General features: G+C 38.3%; 1 protein-coding gene across 8 annotated transcripts in view; it reads left to right on the forward strand.

Moving 5' to 3' along the window:
• Positions 1–19,123, forward strand: part of LOC126284945 (DNA ligase 4-like) — a 616,842-nt gene that overhangs the window by 462,604 nt on the left and 135,115 nt on the right. The window lies entirely within an intron of this gene.

The following is a 19,123-nucleotide window of genomic DNA, read 5'->3' on the forward strand; positions in this document are numbered from 1 at the left end:
CTTGTCAAAAGAATCTGAACTGAGTGTGTACAGAATAACATGTCTGGTAGATGTGCAGTCGGCAGCCCAAACATGGGGACGAGCAGTAGTGGTTGGAGTTGCAGGCAGGAGGTCAGCATGCTAAGGTCTGGAGGGGAAGTGCTGCTCTAAACTGAAGCTAGGCTCACATTTCTCTTGTTGCCATATAAAATTTCCTTGTTTTCCAAAACACAGTGTAGTATACACAATGTCCCTGCACCAACATGTTGTACAGATGCAATTGCAAGAGAATTCTGAAGCAGTGGTTTATTAAGGGAGGAACTGACAATAAGTAAGTCCATACCTTATGAAAGATAACATCCTCAGTACAAAAACAAATGTGTAATGTCTATAGTTATATTGTTCCAAAACCCAAGTTTTTTCTTATTTCACCAGCTACCAATGGCCCTTGAAAATTGTAGTCTTTCATCAAAAAACTTTGTAGTTAGTGGAATAATATCTTAGATAATGAAGTTTTGCATAATAACCATACCCAAAAATTCTTCTGTTTTGTGTGCTGTCATTTGCCAAAGTCTTGTTTTGGAATATCAAACTATTTGTGAAGTTTGACAAATGTCATGGATATTTCATTCTGGCTATATTGCTTGTGCAAATGATCGAAAATGGATTTCCTAAAATCTCTTGAGGTAAATTCAGGGAGGATTCCTTTGAAGGGCTACATAACTTCAGTTTTCTCAAGATTCGTAACACATGGAGACTGACAAGTTACTACTCTTAAATAGAATCAAAAACGACAATTTCAATGATTAAATTTAAATTACAAACAAAACAGTAACTGTCACCAGATGATGATAGTGCTTATTGTCATCCACAATATGCGTGACTAAGGGTGGTAATGCGGCGAATGCTTTGTACCGAGTTCAGTGTGAAACTGAGAATGCAACATATAAGGGAAATGAACCACCATCAAAAACTTTTAAATGTTCATTGGGCCTGTGTCTGACTAGTGTAGGCAGCACAATGACATTGTTGTTAGCAGATGATTGATTGAATCATTCTTTGCATAGCTTGAGTGAAACTCCTGCAAGATACAAATAAAATGACTGTTCCAAGTATCTCACGAACACATAGCATTAGACACAATCAAAAGTGATGACTGAACATGAAAAGTGCTCTGTCATTAACATCCACTAACAATGTGCTGTTGATGCCTGTGTTCCAGCTGCGATACTCTGAAAAGTCATGATATAAATTAAGAATCAGATAAAAAGTACATGATTTTTGTTAGAAATAAAAGGCAGAATAACTTCATACTATATTAAGAAAACTTAATTGTCATTTACATAAAAATCTTTAAAATGAGCACAGGAGAGTGGCTTCCATATCTTACAAGAGTGAGACAGTGAAAGACAGAACTCAAAGGAGATAACAGAACTATACAGAACTAAACCAGCAATTAGATATGGGCTTTTAGGAGTCAATCCACTTACATAAATGTGCAATTTAAAGTAAGAACACAGGTGCATCGTTTACAGAGTATTTCACAAATGGTTCATATATGTAAAATAGGATGAAATAAAAAGTAATAATACATGGCCCTGCAAAAGGATTGAAGTTATATGAAACATCAAATACCTTCCAGTTTTTGATGAACGTTAGGGTAAAAGCCATGATACAATGGGTTGCCATATTTCCATTCCACAAAATATTTCAGTACTAACATAAGTTCATACATAATTTAAGTTTATGTATACCATAAGAAATTCAGAGTGTATTACATACAGTAGAGTCAGATAATAATTTTGATTTAGTTAGTTTTTACATGTTACAGTCATTTCAGTGAATTATAATTTATATTCAATCTTAAAGTATTTGCATCTTTAGAAATGATACATGGTTTCTTAGCTTGGTGATAACCTCAAAAGATTAAATTTTTTTTTGAAGTACAATGTTTTACAAATAAAACATTTCATATCAACTTCATTAATTAAAGGTTTCACATAGTGTAACAGATTCCAATGAGTTCATGTCATAAATTTGTGAAGGATGAATTTTGGAATGATTGTGCTTCAGACCATGACTATTTCCTAGAAGTTTGGCCTATACAATGCTAAGTAGACTCATCGTCTTCATAGATCAATGGTCAGTGATGGTCCAAAGAAGGGTTGAAGTTATTCAACCACAGTGTAGACTTGATATCTTTCACAGATTGTTCAGGACTGTTGTTTTATGAAAAGTGATTTTATATAAAAACTAAGTAGACTTTTAGTCTTCCGACAATGGTTGGTGTAGAAAAGTTCAAAGGTAATGCATTTATACAAAACAAAGTAGACTTGAGGTCTCCTGGCATTGGTTGTCAAGGAAAATATCCAAATTATAAGGAATTTATTCAAACCAAAGTCGACTCGAGTCATCGTATGTTAAATAACTTCTGAATCTTCTGGGAAAATCAATGTATACAATAGCAAAGTAGACTTGTGGTCATGTGTTGGAGTGGTTTATAGAATTGTTTAAATGATATAAACTCAGTGTAGACTTTTTGTTGTTGATATTTTTATCCCACACATCAGTGGAAGAGGGGGTGGAAGAGCAGTCTGCCCATTCGGGTGGATGACCACAGGCAGCGTGCTGTCCACCAACACTGTCAGCAAAATGGGCATGCTGGAACCACGAACATCGAGACTGCAGGTTCCAGAGTGATTCCAAGTCCTGATCCCAGCATCAGAGCTTAATAAAGACTCGTTCACCCATTGCTGCCAACGCTATGTTCTGAACTGATGCCCTGGTGCACTTTTTGGTTTTATGCAAAACGTTAGTCACAATCTACATGACTTTCATCTTGCATTGTCTGTAGGGTGGTACTCTACACCCTACCTGCTAGCATAACATTTACTAGTGCTCAAAACATTTAATCCTAAACAAATAATACTGCTTGAAAGAGCAGGATTGCCTCTTAAATTCTTATTCATATTAAAATGATGCCACATGCTGAATAGTGGAAGGGGACTAGAAATACTGAAAATCTTAATAAAATTTGCAACTTAAATTATTAAAATTGAGAATTTTGAAAGAAATTAAAAGTTTTCTTTATTTTAATGATTTGGACGTGGTTGTCCCATTTCATTACCAATTTTTACCTTTTATTGTCTTATTGCATCACCAATTTCTATCTTTATTCATTCAAACCATTGTGTTGTTCATGTGGCTCACCTTAATCACTGTTCTGCACATCGCATTGTATTGTTGACTGCACTGACATCACTCTAATGGAAACAGTGGAGTAATGATGCTGCTGTGTCTTAATCTATAATGACTGAATAGTCACTGCTCACTCACTGCAATTAATCACCACCTACCAAAGTAATTGACTATCCTTCTTCTATGCTGATGTCTTTTGAAAATCTTCTTGGTTGAATATATTCTGTGACGTCAAATTATAGGTTGTCAGTGTAAATATATTTGTGATAATGGACATTATCTCTTAGTTTAACAGTCACAATTACCAAGCAAGGTGGCGCAGTGGTTAGCACACTGGACTCGCATTCGGGAGGACGATGGTTCAATCCCGCGTCCGGCCATCCTGATTTTTGGTTTTCCGTGATTTCCCTATATCGCTCCAGGCAAATGCTGGGATGGTTCCTTTGAAAGGGCACAGCCGACTTCCTTCCACGTCCTTCCCAAGCCCGACATTTTCATGGTAATCCTTCATGGAAAAACATGTTTTTCTTCTTACATAGTCACTTCCAGCACCTTTCCTTTTTCCTGTAATAGTCTTGGCTTATAATCACTCTTGATGACATATATCACAACTAGTGATGTTCAACTCTCTCTCTCTCTCTCTCTCTCTCTCTCTCTCTCTCTCTCTCTCTGTGTGTGTGTGTGTGTGTGTGTGTGTGTGTGTGTGTGTGTGTGTGTGTCAGTGTGTGTGTGTTGTGTCAGTTTGTGTGTGTGCCAGTCACAAGTCCTTCCTGGATAGAGACTGCCTTCTGAACCTGAATCAGTCAGAAGCTCTTCACCTGATGTATGATTTTGCATGAAAGTTAGGGTGATAGGCTGACTGCAAGTAGCATGGCATTTGCCCATCCTCCTCATACCACACTCAGGTTGGGGCAAGTGTGCTGTTATTGACTAATGTTAAGGCTCAGTAATGTCCACCTTTCAAGTTTAGGTAGTTGGAAGGCTGAGTACATTGATGGGCAGAATTGCTGAAATGCCTGTGGTACCCAAACCACTCCTCTGTTGAGTCTTTTGGAATGGCATTGTGTGGTTTTTTCCAGCTGCAACTTCATACTTGTTGCTGGTGTGCCACTACTTCCATGCTGAGCTTTGCAATTTGTGATACCAGCTGCTCTGTAGTAGGTTCAGTAGATGCCTGCAGATGGTGGGAAGTATTCCTGCATGTTCCAGAGGCAGTGCCATCAGCTTCAAGATTTACAAGATTTAGTTACTTGATTACCCATCAACTGTCAAGGGTCTTACTTTTTAACATTATTCTTTAATAAATGTCATTCAGTGTTCCATGTTTGTGATTTCATTTGCACATCAGAATAGTCCTTTTATGCTGCAATAATTCTATTGCAATTCTTCCATCTCTCCATTGTTACCATAATTGATGTACAATGTGTTCATGGGGATGGGAAGTGGAATTCTGCCTTATGCAAGACACCTTTTTTTGTTTTTTTTCATCCAGACATGTTTCAGCACATTTTGTGCTATCTTCAGTGGGCTACTTTTTTTTAATTTTCTAACTTACATGATTCTGTTGTACATTTAGTTTGGTAGCTATTCTGCTACCCAATGTACAACTTCTGATGATTTTGATATTGTGATGCTTTGTCATATGTTGTTGAGGAAATGAATAGCCAGATTTTGTGACCTTTGGTCACTTGACACTGCACTTTCTCCAATTTTTCAAAACATAGGCAGAGTTTTCGCCACCAGACATGTAATTTTTGAAAAATCGAAGAAAGTGCATGAAACATAACTAAAAATAAGGTCTCTTGCATAAGGCGGAATTCCTCTTCCCATTTCGTAGCAAGCACGGACATAGCAAGAAGAACTGCAACACCACAAGATGAATGTGTTCATGTTCGTCCACCACCTTTTCTGTTGATTGGCTATATGCACCCTTTCCCCCTCACAATATTTGATGTGACTGACATGTGACGCACAAATATGCATCATAAAATTTTATCTAAGTGTTGTCATCATATTGTCTCATGTGTAATTTTCCTAGGCTACCCTGTGGAGACAGGTTGTACTAAGACAATGTGTAAGAAGGAAGGGTTTCAGCAATAGAAAAGTGAATGCAAAAGAGTGCGAAAGGCAGAGTTGGCCCTCCGCTTGTAGAAATAAGAAATGAAAAGAAAGATGGACTCATTAAGATTGAAGAAAGAAAGAAGATATCCTCGAAAGATTGTGTCCTATACCGTCCACCACCCAAAGGAAATCCGTTCTGCTGATGTTGTTCATTGTGACTCTGGAGGGGAGAAGTTGCTTGGTATTCCCTACAGAGTGGTCTTGTCACAATTCCATTGTCACAGAACCCAAAAAGTGATTCCAGTGAACCCATGTTTTAAGCATCAGAGAAAGAACAAACACCACATTGTGGAGGGGGAAAAATGTATCTCATCAGTCATCAGTGTCCAGTGTCCATCTATCTACTGTCCAACTTTTAATACTACTACCTTGATACTTCACCTAGAAAATCTTCATACACTCAACCATTTTACATTAAATTTTATTAACAAATGGTAAAAAAAAAAAAATCACCCGTATAAAAAGAAATTCATTGTTGACACTTATTCACTAGTCTATATTGCCCTTTTTTTCGTGTTGACTTTCTACAATCACTCATATTCATCTGATACATAACTGACACACTGTCAGGATAATCCATAATGTTAGAAAACTGAACAGCTGATTGGTAACAGTTGAGATGCTTAGCACTCTTCTTCTCATACATGTCACGTTAGCTGATATACCTTCTCATCAAGCTTAAGTTATTGCATGCAAGTACCAAAAACAGAAAAAAATACAGTATTCATACAGAATACAATATATATATATATATATATATATATATATATATATATATATATATATATATATATATATATATATATATATATATATATATATTTGAAATGACGAGAGTTTTAACCAGTTAAATGTCATTCATATGTGTATGAGGTATCATTTTATAAGTGATTGTGTGTATTCTGGTCTGACTTAGGTGTTTCATGTGTCTAATTGTAGCTTTCGTTTTCTGTAGAATAGTTTATTCTTCATTTTTCTATTGTAGCGTTCTTTCCCCTCTCTCCTCCCTGATGAAGAAACATTTATTCCGAAAGCTAGGAACTTAAATTTTCGGTTGTTTTTTGTGTTTCTATCGGCTGTACTGAGCTGAGGTAAGTACTGGCCAGCCCCTCTATCTCTTTGTTAGTAAGTAATTGTAGGATAGGATAGTTAGAGATAATATCTTTCAGAAGGGTATAGGGTAGAAAAATGAAGAATAAACTATTCTACAGAAAACGAAAGTATAAGTAATAGAACACTTAACTTGGGACCTGATAGACGTCATACTACCAAATTTGCTTAGAATGCAGGTTCCCACGAGGGCTGATTAGCGTAAGGTACGCTCTCGTTTGTACTAGCATCTATAAAACTCACAGTATTTGGTGTGAAAACCTGTGTATTTACTTGTTGTGTGGTCTGACCTGTTATATTGTTTTTATTGTGGTTGTTTTGTGATGTACAACAAAAATAACTTTCCTTTCACCTTATATTTCTATTTGTATGCCTATTACTGGCACTAGTTTCATTAGTACCATTACCTCTTCATATATAGCCATTTTTCTCTCTGTTTCAGGACTCTAGTTCCTCTATAAAGGTCAGTAGCTTCTTATCAACCATCCATTTTGTGTACAAAATCTCCTGTTCTTAAAAGTCTTCCCATGATGTAAAATCCTCAGAATGGGCTGTTCCCCATTCTGTCACATCCCCAACTGAATAATTCAGAGCAAAATTTATTTTTCTTTGGTCTTCCCAATTCTTAGGTAAAATTCTCAAAACGACATATGTGAGATGTATTTCTCCATCTGGTTTAAACTTGGGAAATTGCTTTGCCAAGTTGATACATGTCCATAACTGAAGCTCATCTAATCATTTGTTTGGACTTCCTGTACTATTCTGACATGCTGTAGTCTTTTTCTGTAGCTATTTTTGCGTTGTTTTTAAATCATCCTGAATTTTGTGCAACTCCTGATTAGAATTAGACTTGCCAGTAGAAAGTAGTTGTAAAAGAGGAATCAGTTCTTTACTGTACTTTTTTTCCCTACAAACCTTGCAGTCACCCCTCCAAGACTGGAAAGGTGGTACGAGGACTCAAAATTTCATTGAGTGCCCTACCTTGCTTGAGTATCTCTACTCTGTCTTTAGTATTTGAGGTTTCTTTGTGAATTATTTTCAGATTTCTATGAATATCTGAAACATGTTCGTCAATTTCAGTGCAAACTGAATCACACCGATCACTTAATTCCTTTTGTAACTCCCGGGGTAAATTAATTATTATGTTTTTCGAGGTGGAAATTCTATTTTCATGTGTTGATATTACACTTGATATTTTTTTTCTTTTTTCATATTTATATTAATGTTAGTTAATTCTATTTCAAAAGTTCCCTCTTGTTTGGTGTTGATATTTGCTAATTCTGCTTCAACATCAGCCCATGAGCTTTAAAAGCTTCCTGGAATTTTTTAAACACATCCTCTTGAAATTTAGTCAATAAAGCTGTTATATTTAATTCCTTTGTCTCATTTGCCATTGCATGAGTGGTTGCGGGCGTAGAATAGGTATAAAATTGTAATTCAGAATTTGCTGCTACTCAGCTGTTCATCTATGTCACTCCCTTAACAATGTCCATTTCAAACGTACAAATCATACAATTTTGTCACAAATTTGTAACTAATACAAATTACCATACATCATTTCTGTATGCTGTGGGTGAACCGTGGTTGAGTGCTGGCTCGCTATGGATATGTCACACTGTTAGGTTGTAGCAGGCTACTGCTGAAACTGCTACGATATGGCCAGTGACACATAACTGCGTGGCGCCATGAACTGTGTGCTGAATTGAACTGCTTTCGCAAGTTTAATTGTTGTGACTCATGCCAACCTTTCATAAACATGCAGAATAAAATACCAGTTGACTTTGTTAATAATTACAACTGTAATTTATATCCTCCATTTCTCCATACATTTCTTTCTTTTCTTTCTCAGACACATACACAGAAGTCTTCTTCTTTATTATATGAACAATTTGAATGCAATCATATAATGTGTGTACTATTAGACATTCCATTGTTGACTCCCATTGTCTACTGTCCTTGACAACACGGTGTAATCTTGGATTTTTTTAATTATTATTTTTTATTTTTTGCACCCCCCCCCCCCCCCCCCCCTCCTCTTCCCCACCACCGAAGACGTCGCCAAATGGTATGTTTCCTTAGTCTTTATTTCCCTGATGGGGATATTAGGAATAGGCTCTTGAAACAGTCCAGTAATTGATCCATAACTTCTACATCTTGCTAAGTTTCATGATTCTCTTTCTTTTTTTCTCGCATGATTCTCTTTCTTTTTTTCTCACGATCACCATACAATATCAGTGTTGCAAGGGTCCTGCTATTCAGTATCCGTGAAGTGTGTCACACCTTCTTACCATTGGATTTCAATCTGTTGCCTCAAAGATGCTGAAAGGGACTTTTCTTGTTCCAGTGGAATGACACACGCAGAGGAGTTGAACTCAATGTATTTCTTGTCATGTATAACTCTTAACTTCTCTTCAATGAGTCCGCTACTTATGTGTTACATGCTAGCTAGATGTTGTCATGCATCCATCTTACACGAGACTCTGAACAGTAGCACAATAAAAACTGAACATCAATGCTGTGATGATTTCTTTGGCATTATGAAGGTCACAAGCACTCTATGCCTTTCCCTTGCAACCATATGGAGCAAATAACTCCGTCCAGCAGATATAAGCATCAGTCCATGCCCACATCGCCAATAGCACAAGCTAAGTACAATTCCAGTTTGCACAAACCATAAAGAAAACCTTTCGAAAGTGGGAAGCTTCCTACTTATTAACAAGCTTAACCCACAAACATCTTTTGTCGGTCATTGGATATTTAGGACGTGAAACATCTTGTTCTATAAATGACATGTTACACCTCAAGAGGTGTAAAATATACTCTGTTATTGATATTTGTAGTCATGTATGTTCATTTTATGTATGTACTACACCATTTTATGGCTTTTGTTGTTTACTGTTACATAGTACTCAACTTTTTTCCCTTCTTGTTCTCCTTGTATTACTTGACTAAAATAATTTGTGCTCCAGTGTTCAGACATAACTCCAAAGAGCAATATTTGCTAGGGAGACTGCATAGTCCAGATGTCTTTTGGCTTCTATTTCAAGCTCTCAAGACCTGTAAATGGGCAGGCATGTAGCAAAGACACACAATCAGTGTTTCGTATAAGAGGGTAAGGCAAGGTGGTTGGATGACTAGAAGTGCTTTGATGAAATGCCATTACGAAACATAGACCATCAGCAAAAATGATTTACAAATGTGATATTCTATGATTTGAATCAAAACATGTTAGAAGTTTTCTTTGCAAGGAAATTTAAAAATATGAAGAAAGACAGGAATGAGTTTAATGTAGGTGCAAAATGAGAAGCATATTATGAAGCATGTACAAAATGGCCTGATAATTAAATGAAGTGATCCAGTAGAGATGAAATGTTTACAGACAGTCAATTTCTGTGAACAATAGAGTGACAGAAGTATCATTTCTGGGAGTAAAACTAAATCAACAAATACTTCACATATTTACACACTATAATTTGAAGATGTTCATGTAAAAGTATAATAAATTGTTATAGTGAAGCCAAAATAAGGAATTTTCCTCAAGTAAATATCTCAGAGGTCTGAGTAACTAAAAAAATAGTTGTGAACATCACATCCATATTGATAACTGCCATCTGAACCATACCAAGAGCTGATTATTTAGAGCAGCTGATCTTAGATTAGCGCATTAATGAACTTCGATATTTGCAGTATATAAACTTAAATCTCAGATTATTTCACTGTGATAACCAATGTGAAGCCATCATGCAGCTGTTATTCAAGGAATATTGGGGATATTCGGTCCAGTTGTCAGTCATGTTGTTATTGTGTTAATATGTTTTGCGACAAGATTATCCCATTTTCAAGTGCTAAAAACAATGAAACCAGATGAAACAATCCTGCTTATACTGGCACACATATAAGGATAACAGACACCCTGAGTTGCAACCAACTTTAAAACATTTTTTATGCCATTAGACTTCGTCCCAACTTAAAACCAAGCTACACACATGCAGTGTCAGCTCAGACCATAAAACAGAAACCATCACAAGCCAGTGCATCCACCGTTCCTGAGGTACAATTGCAAACTGAAAGCCACTGTCATGACATACCAGTACCAATGATGATATTTACATAAAACCTATTGCTCAGCAGCAGCAATACTACTGTCTCTCATAAAATCTTTGAGAAATGCCTGTCTCGTCGTAGCCCTTTACTTTTCCGTCCTCTTGTTTAAAAAGTCGACCAATTCGTCTTTCAAGACACAGTAAATCTCTACCTCCTCTAACTTTGATAGCAACAGACCTTATTCTTCAATGTGTAACATGCTCGTGCTTTCTGTTATATCCTCAAATGAATGCTGTTCACTCATGAGATGCTTTGCTACAGCTGACAAGCTGTTCTATCTATACTTGTGCTCTTTAAATCTAACTTTAAAATTCTGTCCTGCCTACCCCACATATCTTGCTTCATAGTTCTGACATTTTACTTCATATACTTCTGATTTCCTAATCTAGTTCGCATCTGTGTCAATCTTTTGCCTCAGCCTCTCTCCTAATTTGTTGCCTGTCTTGAAAACAACCCCTTTCTTGTTAAACTACCTCACTAATTTATGTGAAATGGTCCCCCAGTATGGTATGACTCTATATTTGTCTGGATTTTTATCACTTTGCTGGTTACCATGCCTAACTGCTACATCCAACCAATCCATCAAACCTACATCAGAATCATTTTCTACCACTGTTTGTCTAAGGGTTTTCATTTCCTCATTCTTGTTTTCTGGACTTAGAGGCACATAATTAGCTCGAGGCCCCTTATTTTTGAAAAATGATCATTTATGTTTGTGGGGATGGTAGGAGGACTTATCAATAACCGCCCCTGTGAACATGATTTGAGTTGACAGTGTGTGTGTGTGCAGCTTGTTTTTAAGTTATGATGAGGCCTCATAGCATACAAAAATTTGAAAGTTGATTGTAACTCAGGGTGTGTGTTACCCTTATATGTCTATCAGTATGAGGAAGATTGTTTTATGTGGTTTCCTTGTTTTTAGCACTTAAAACTGGGATAATTTTGTCCTGAAACATGTTGTGGCAATAATTACACAGTTGGCAACTGGGCAGCAAAACCTCAATATTTCACTGTGAACTAGAATCAACTCTGACTACCAAAATTTCATGGGTCAAATCAAGTTCAACTGCAATTGTCAGTTCACAGTCTAATGAAATTACCAAAGGATGAATCTCATTTTACCCAAAATCAAATTGAAAATAGGTGAACATTAAAACAGTAGTTGTTAAACCCTCTCACACTGCTGAAACTCAAATAATTTAATAATTTTTCTTTTATCTATCCGTAAATGTGCTTCAGTTCTCTCAGACAACAGTCTCTCTCTCTCTCTCTCTCTGTCTCTCTCTCTCTCTCTCTCTCTCTCTCTCTCTCTCTCTCTCTCTCTCTCTCTCTATATATATATATATATATATATATATATATAATAGAAAGAAACTTCCACATGGGAAAAATATATTAAAAACAAAGATTCCAAGACTTACCAAGCGGGAAAGCGCCGGCAGACAGGCACATGAACAAAACACACAAACACACACACAGAATTACTAGCTTTCGCAACCGATGGTTGCTTCTTCAGGAAGGAGAGGGAAAGACGAAAGGATATGGTTTTTAAGGGAGAGGGTAAGGAGTCATTCCAATCCCGGGAGTGGAAAGACTTCCCTTAGGGGAAAAAAAGGACAGGTGTACACACACACACACACACATCCATCCGCGGGATGGATTGGGCGGATGGATATGTGTGTGTGTGTGTGTGTGTGTGTGTGTGTGTGTGTGTGTGTGTGTGTGTGTGCGCGCGCGCGCGCACGCGCGAGTGTACACCTGTCCTTTTTTTCCCCTAAGGGAAGTCTTTCCACTCCCGGGATTGGAATGACTCCTTACCCTCTCCCTTAAAACCCACATCCTTTCGTCTTTCCCTCTCCTTCATGAAGAAGCAACCATCGGTTGCGAAAGCTAGTAATTCTGTGTGTGTGTTTGTGTGTTTTGTTCATGTGCCTGTCTGCCGGCGCTTTCCCACTTGGTAAGTCTTGGAATCTTTGTTTTTAATATATATATATATATATATATATATATATATATATATATATATATATATATATATATATAAAACAGAAAGAAACTTCCACATGGGAAAAATATATTAAAAACAAAGATTCCAAGACTTACCAAGCGGGAAAGCGCCGGCAGACAGGCACATGAACAAAACACACAAACACACACACAGAATTACGAGCTTTCGCAACTGGCAGTTGCTTCGTCAGGAAAGAGGGAAGGAGAGGGAAAAATGAAAGGATGTGGGTTTTAAGGGAGAGGGTAAGGAGTCATTCCAATCCCGGGAGCGGAAAGACTTCCCTTAGGGGGAAAAAAGGACAGGTGTACACTCGCGCACACACACACACGTATCCATCCGCACATACACAGACACAAACACTGTGTCTGTGTATGTGCGGATGGATATGTGTGTGTGTGTGCGAGTGTACACCTGTCCTTTTTTTCCCCTAAGGGAAGTCTTTCCGCTCCCGGGATTGGAATGACTCCTTACCCTCTCCCTTAAAACCCACATCCTTTCATTTTTCCCTCTCCTTCCCTCTTTCCTGACGAAGCAACTGCCAGTTGCGAAAGCTCGTAATTCTGTGTGTGTGTTTGTGTGTTTTGTTCATGTGCCTGTCTGCCGGCGCTTTCCCGCTTGGTAAGTGTGTGTGTGTGTGTGTTTCTAAATATGAAGATGGATTTTGTCAGATAGGTTAATTTATTTTTAAACGTTACTGTCTGCTGCTTCACATCTGCTCTAAGTGGTGAGTAGCAATCTATCCTAATTCATATTTTTATATACAGAAACTGTGGCAACCTTTAGGTATGCTACATGTGGATGGTTGTTTAAGCAAAACAGTCACAAGGAAGCTACCTCTTTTATACTTACCTCACCTCAGTTCTATGAGACATTCGCAGGCAAGCAAAGCTCTGTCTGAGTGGATGTTTAATTCCCTGGTGCCTGATGGGAACATAATGGCTCTTCCTGCTCAGACTCAGACTCGAGACAGAATTTGTGAACTGTCAGGAAGTATTAATACTGTACCACCAAAGAGATCTCAGGTGGACAGTCCTGTGAAAAGGCTTGAAGAATTGCAGTAAAGAAAGCAATAGGTCACTAATTTGTCAAAATACATGTATAACATGAGAGAGTAAGGATCTTTTGAAAAGTATCTCTTTTATATATATTCACAAAGGCATAGAAGCAACAGCCACAACTTTAAAAGAATCAAACAACTGTATAGAGCGCCCTGTTGATTAAGACAACATCACAAAAAAGTTTATACTTTTATGCTCCAATAAATGAAGTGGCTGTCCTATAACACCTGAAACTCATAAATCCCTAAACTTCAGTCTTGGAATAGTCACCTTCCTTGATAGAACAAAAAGTGACCCCATAGAATTAGAGGTAGACGGATCCAATGTAGACTTCACAGAGATGAAGAATATTATGCAAAAAGTAAATGGGTCACTTGAAAATAGTGTTACATTTATCGTTTATTTTAATGTTTAACATTTAAATCTCCATACTAACGGAGAATATCATAGCTATCTTTGTCTGCCCCACAGTTATACCTGGTGTACCAAAACCTGTGTAACATTTTACCTGCCAAAAGTTAAGAGATAACAACACTGAGATGTAATAGTTAAAGCTGTATGTAGTAGATACAGATCAAAGGAACATGATACATATGAATATGTACATACTGCCAAAGTTTCTACATTAGCCAGGTAATCATCCTCCGTGGAGCAGTGATTCTGTATTTATGGAGAAGCAAGAAAGGTTCAGGAATTATAGGTGATGAGGAAAACCGTGTGTGGTGAGGACAAGTAAACCTTCATGGCATTGTAACCTTTAGTATTTGCCGTATCCTTTGCAACAGTTCATAAGAAAACTGTTACCAAGAGCAATGCATCAACGTAAGCTCCATCAGCTAAGCCAGACAGCTGCACCTACAAACAGAAAAATACCCTCTGAACCATCGAGCACTCCAAAGCCAATAGATCATCCAAGAACCAAATCCAATGCCAAGAAGCTAAGATGTCAGAATCTATGTCTATACTAAAACCATCACCTGTAGGTTAAGAGAGCATTTCTTCCAAAATCTGATTAAAGGCATAGAAAAACTGTTTAAAACCATTGGAATGCTGAATACTGTTGCTTTCTGATGGCGAAAGCTTTGTTGCTACCATAAGTAGTACCAAACTGTCTGCTGCACATCATCATGCAAGAGAGAAAGGGGAAAAGAAAACCCTCACAGTTCAATGGCTCTGATGATTCAGTGGATTCTGAATTCATGTGGAGGAGCTCAAATTTCAAACCCACAAGAAGCCACTGTGCCATTGCGTACCACACAAAGTCTTGTACATATTGATGCTCCACAGCGAAGTATTGTTGCTTGTAGGACATTAAACACTAATCTTCTTTTCTTCTCAATACAGTGTAGTCTATTAAGTTAGCTGTGATAAGTAGGGCTATGCCTGAGGTGAGATGCATTGCCGTTTTTCTCTTTTGATTTTCCATCGAAAAGTGGGTAGTTGCTTTTTTTTTTCATTTAGTTTACATTCATTTAATGTTTAGAAAGACCTAGGGGAATATATATGCAAGTAGTTTATAGTATATGGTAAACATCACTAGCAAAATGTTTGTTGTTGATGCTTTTGTCTACAGTATAATGTAATTGTTGGACTTTTGTTAGGAAATCCATAATGATTACATCATTTTCACTTGGAGTAATGAATGACACATCTCTTTAAATGTGGATAAACACGAGATAACATCAGTGAAAAAGAGAAATAAACATGTAGTACCCAGTTATAAAAAGAATGTTCTAAAGCCAAGATCGCATAAATATTTCTTTATTTTCAGCAACCAGGTTTGACAGACTTTGCTGTTATCTTTGGATCTTCAAAATTTTTGTTAAAAATATGTTTATTGTGAGGTGAAGTTGCACACCAAGTTGTCCTGTTTGTGCATAAAATGTATCAATGTGTAGAAAGGTTTGTCAGTAATAAAACATTTACAATCAAAAAGCGCCTTATGTACATGGCCATGTCAGCATATGTAGCAATCACAGATGATGGTTATGTCGTAAAAATCACAGTATACAATTGCTGAATTAATGGAACATATGAAGCTAACAGAAGTGCTACTGTGAATTTTACTATATGTCATGAAAAGGACAGTTGATACTCACCATATAGCGGAGATGCTGAGTCACAGATAGTCACAACAAAAAGACTGTCAGAAAGTGAGTTTCCGGCCTACAACTCTTCGTTTTGGGAGTCTGTCTTCAAGGAAGCTACAGAGATTAGATTAGCTAATAATTTAATATATATTTGATAAAGATAATTTGGAAGAAGAGCTCACATACTTGAAGAGCATTTTTAAAGTGAATGGAATTTCTCTGCAACGAATTTGTAGAGCATTCAATGTAGAAGCTAGAATGCAGGTATGTGATGGGGGAAGAAGACAGTAATTCTTTCAGATAGAGTACATTTTTGCCCTATGTAGGTTCTCTTTACTTGATGATAGGCCGTATTCTTGAGAAAAACTGTGTTACGGTGATTTTATGGCCTCTCATACAGGTTGCAGCTTTACTCGGCACTGTAAAGGATCATTTATTGCTTCATAAGGTGAGAATGTATCACATTCATTGTGGAAATCGTGAGAAGTCATACATGGGTCAAACAACACTCACTGTTCATGAGAGATCTGTAGAACATTGAAGATACACATGCTTATCACAGCCAGAGAAGTCAGCTGTGGCCGAGCATTGCATTGATACAGGGCATTCAATGATGTGAAGATTCTAACATCTGCCTCTTCCTTTTGGGATTGTGTGTTCAAGGAAGCTATAGAGATTAGATTAGCTAACAATTTAAGAAATGGAGATAATGTTTTTAATTTGGACAAAGCAAGTAATCCGGCCCTTGGGATAGTTAAACTCCAGAGAAGTTTTGTGACCGCTGAACATACATCAATAAGCGAGTCGAATGTCTGTACACCTTTTCCACAGGCGGCACATGTGTAAGTGTATCTCTTTGCTGCTGACCAGCATCTGTAACTCACAGGTGCTTACCGCCGTGGTGGAGCATATAAGACCATGCTTGGCACATTGTCGTCAGTCTTGTGAATTACTCTGAGGATGGCTGGACAATATGTAGCTGAAATATCAGTGGAAGAAATTTTATTTGCATGGCTTCATGTCCAAAGTTTAATGGACTATATTATTATGTGTTCTGCAACACTATGATAGTGATGTAGTGGCCTGGTTGAATAAAAACCAAGTAAGTAAATAAAAATCTGTATCTTTTATAAGTTATGTGGTTTCTGTAATTGAAAATCCCTGTTACTCCTATTACCAATCACACCCATGTAGGCTTCAGGACACCATCACCGCATACACAGATCAGCAGCCTGTTATTTACACAAATTACATGATTCATTCCACAAATCTACCAACAAACTGTTGAATCCCTGATATGCAGAATCAATGATGTATTTCATTCCATAGGCGGACAAACAAGCTGTTAAATAGAGGGTCATAATGTTTTGGCTTATCAATGTAAACATCACGTATAGTAAGTATTACTATATTTTTATAAGCATTGCAAAGTAAAGTATAATTGAGAAACTGTGTTTTTTTTCGAATTATGTTGTTGATGTATGGTGTTACTACTATCCTTTATTGACAAAATTGGCAAACTAATATTAATGATTGTTATTTGTTTCTGTAATATACAAATAAAATTTGGTATTGTGTTCTTGTCTTCTTTCATAAGGAGCTTCCCTCCTCCACACAGACACAAGCAGACATATTTAAAGGCAAAGAGTATGGGCAGAGATGTAAGTCAAGGCAGAAGTGTGGAGGCAAAGATGATGTTGAATGACAGGTGAGGTATGAGTGGCGGCAACTTAAAATTAGCGGAGATTGAGGCTGGTGGATAACGAGAAGAGAGGATATATTGAAGGGCAAGTTCCCATCTCCGGAGTTCGGATAGTTTGGTGTTGGTGGGAAGTATCCAGATAACTGGGATGGTGTAACACTGTGCCAAGATGTGCTGGCCTTGCACCAAGGCATGTTTAGCCACGGGGTGATCCTCATTACCAACAAACGCTGTCTGCCTGTGTCCATTCACGCGAATCGACAGTTTGTTGCTGGTCATTCCCACATAGAAAGCATCACAGTGTAGGCAGGTCAGTTGGTAAATCACGTGGGTGTTTTCACACGTGGCTCTGCCTTTGATTGTGTACACCTTCCGGGTTACAGGACTGGAGTAGGTGGTGGTGGGAGGGTGCATAGGACAGGTTTTACACTGGGGGCGGTTACAAGGGTAGGAGCCAGAGGGTAGGGAAGGTGGTTTGGGGATTTCATAGGGATGAACCAAGGGATGGCCCCCTCGTATGCCAACCTATTTATGGGTCGCTTAGAGGAAGCCTTCTTGGTTACCCAAGCCTGCCAACCCAAAGTTTGGTACAGATTTATTGATGACATCTTCATGATCTGGACTCACAGTGAAGAACAACTCCTGAATATCCTCTCCAGCCTCAACTCCTTTAGTTTCATCAGATTCACCTGGTCCTCCTCCAAATCCCATGCCACTTTCCTTGACGTTGACCTCCATCTGTCCAATGGCCAGCTTCACACATCCGTCCACATCAAACCCACCAACAAGCAACAGTACCTCCATTATGACAGCTGCCACCCATTCCATATCAAACAGTCCCTTCCCTACAGCCTAGGCCTTCGTGGCAAATGAATCTGCTCCAGTCCTGAATCCCTGAACCATTACACCAACAACCTGAAAACAGCTTTCGCATCCCGCAGCTACCCTCCCGACCTGGTACAGAAGCAAATAACCAGAACCACTTCCTCATCCCCTCAAACCCAGAACTCAAACTCTGAATGTGGCTCTCCAGCAGGGATACGTCTTTCTAAAATCCTGCCCCGAAATGAGATCCATCCTTCATGAAATCCTCCCCACTTCACCAAGAGTGTCTTTCCGCCATCCACCTAACCCTCTGCCAAGCACTTAAATGTGAATTGCAGAGTAGTCATGTAGATGTAGATTTAGATGTAGATGTAACCTCTTGGTTCATCCCTATGAAATCCCCAAATCACCTTCCCTACCCTCTGGCTCCTACCCTTGTAACCGCCCCCGTTGTAAAACCTGTCCTATGCAATCTCCCACCACCACCTACTCCAGTCCTGTAACCTGGAAGGTGTACACGATCTAAGGCAGAGCCACATGTGAAAGCACCAACGTGATTTACCAACTGACCTGCCTACACTGTGACGCTTTCTATGTGGGAATGACCAGCAACAAACTGTCCATTCGCATGAATGGACACAGGCAGACAGTGTTTGTTGGTAATGAGGATCACCCCGTGGCTAAACATGCCTTGGTGCACGGCCAGCACATCTTGGCACAGTGTTACACCTTCCAGGTTATCTGAATACTTCCCACCAACACCAACCATCCGAACTCCAGAGATGGGAACTTGCCCTTCAGTATATCCTCTCTCCTCGATATCCGCCAGGCCTCAACCTCTGCTAATTTCAAGTTGCTGCCGCTCATACCTCACTTGTCATTCAACAACTTCTTTGCCTCTGTACTTCCGCCCGACTGACATCTCTAC

The sequence above is a fragment of the Schistocerca gregaria genome, chromosome 8, assembly GCF_023897955.1.
Source record: "Schistocerca gregaria isolate iqSchGreg1 chromosome 8, iqSchGreg1.2, whole genome shotgun sequence".
Classification (NCBI taxonomy): domain Eukaryota; kingdom Metazoa; phylum Arthropoda; class Insecta; order Orthoptera; family Acrididae; genus Schistocerca; species Schistocerca gregaria.